Here is a 2,500-nt window from a genome sequence, read left to right as displayed (position 1 = left end):
TGGGTTGTCAGCCTAGCTTGTAATATAATAATAATAATACATAATATAATAATAATAATTTCTCAATCTCCTGCTTAGGTTTACACACTAAAATAGATAAATTCTCGAAACATAATTTTTATGTGTTGGTGAAGAGTATTCTGAACAAAAATGAAGGAAAGATACCAGCTACAGTCAATACAATATCTCTAATTATAAATCAAAATACGAATATGAATATGCCATAGAGATACTGCACAAATCAACCGGTATTATTTTTCTTGAAATATTCATCAAATTTACTACACCATTAACTGTGCTTGTTTTTTAAACACTTCAAAACTAATAAACAAATACATATATAAGAAGCATATACTTCAATCAATGAATATATACAAAAGAACTCTCAAAGAAACAAAAACCTTTACTCTCAAGACAAATAACCACAACAATGATAAACAGTATAAAATAGTTTCAGAAATCTATCTACACAAATGTCAATAAAGTACAGTTGGAGACCGGAATTCCAGATACACCTTGCTCAGAGAAAGTGCGCCCTGTCACACCCTTACTGAGCAGAGTTCCTATCTGTAGTCCAGTCGACACTTATACCAACCTGCCTAAACTATTATCTGGTTACTCGCCATGCAATACGGGAGTGACAGGAATGCCTGTGTCCATCTGTACATGTCTATTAAAATCTTTCTATCTTCAGGTTTCAATGGTGGCCTTGGTCATTCTTATTTGTAATATGATGATCACATTTGAGATTTATTAGATTGATGAAAAGCTGAGGGACGAACAAGTAGGATTTCGAAAAGGTAGAAGTTGCACTGACCAAATTTTCATTTTGAGATATGTACAGCAATGTGCTTTACTCAAACAACATCTATAACGTTTAAAAAGCTTCCAGAACACTAAAATTGCTACCAGATTTTTGCTCACGCATCGTCTCTACCGTTTAAAATGCTTCCAAAGACTAAAATTACGGCCAGATCTTAGCTCAGAAAGCTTCTTCAGTGTTTTCCTGACTTATAATGAATTAAACTGTCTTTCGTCTAATCAGTGACCCCACCCTATTCTTTACTTCAAATGACATTGCCCTGACTCTCAGGGTAATCTCATTGGCTATTTTTTCTACCGTACTAAATGCGTCGTCTCCTTTTAGTTGGTTATGTAAGTTCACGCCCCCCCCCCCCCCACCCACCCCCACGATTAGGGAGTTTTATATCTTCCCCTCTCCACCTAAATGTTATGCAAATCCTTTTAAATCTCTGCATCGTTGTTGATACATTTCTACTATGTCGCATTATTTACGATCTATCTATCTATCTACGTATCTATCAATCTGTCTGTCTGTCTTTGTTTTTTATCCTTGAATAATTAAAGTATCAATTTGTGAACCCCATCTGCCTTCCTATGAAAATTAAGCTAAAAAAAAGAAAAATACGAAATTTTGGGAAAATATTATACCTGAAAGGAGATAGATTATACAGACTCACGATGTGAAAACTTAGAACGGATCCGCATTATTTTCTTTCATCATTCCGTCTCTCTAATAAAATCAACGAAAAGAAATTCCAGTCTTACCCACTGAAAAAATGGCAATTGGCAGCTAGAAGTTTCCAAAATAAAGCAGGATGAGCGACAGAAAAAAAGGATTTACAAACAGTTTACACAGAGATCATGATATTTTAGATAGCGGTAATAAGAAGACCTGAAACGTAACTTTCCATGTACATCTTATCACGGACAGTCTATTATTATTATCACTACTTACTAAGCTACAACTCTAGTTGGAAAAACAGGATACTGTAAGCCCAGGGGACCAAGCAGGGAAAACAGCCCAGTGAGGAAAGGAAACAAGGACAAATAAAACATTTTAAGAACAGTAACAACTTTAAAAGAAATTCTTCCTATATAAACTATAAAAACCTAACAAAACTAGAAGAAAAGAAATAAAATAGAATAGTGCGCCCGAGTGTACCTTCAAGCAAGAGAACTCTAACCCAAGGCAGTGGAAGACTATGGTACAGAGGCTATGGTACTACCCAAGACTAGAGAACATTGCTTTGAGTGTCCTCTTAGAGAGCGGCCTACTATAGCTAAAGAGTCTCTTCTACCCTTACCAAGAGGAAAGTGGCCACTGAACAATTACAGTGCAGTAGTTAACCCATTGGGACAAGAAGAATTGTTTGGTAATTTCAGTGTTGTCAGGTGTATGAGGACAGAGTAGAATCTGTAAAGAATAGGCCAGACTATTCGGGGTATGTGTAGGCAAAGGGAAAGTGAACCGTAACCAGAGAGAAGGATCCAATGTAGTACTGTCTGGCCAGTCAAAGGACCTCATAACTCTTTAGCGGTAGTATCTCAACAGGTGGCTGGTGCCCTGGCCAACCTACTACTTGGAATCTGACAGACTATCCATGCTACTTGGAATCTGACAGAATATCCACGCTACCTGGAATCTGACAGACTATCCATGCTACTTGGAATCTGCCAGACTATCCATGCTACTTGG

The sequence above is a fragment of the Palaemon carinicauda genome, chromosome 30, assembly GCF_036898095.1.
Source record: "Palaemon carinicauda isolate YSFRI2023 chromosome 30, ASM3689809v2, whole genome shotgun sequence".
NCBI lineage: Eukaryota > Metazoa > Arthropoda > Malacostraca > Decapoda > Palaemonidae > Palaemon > Palaemon carinicauda.
The sequence above is the reverse complement of the archived record's forward strand: the minus strand, read 5'-3'. Positions refer to the sequence as shown.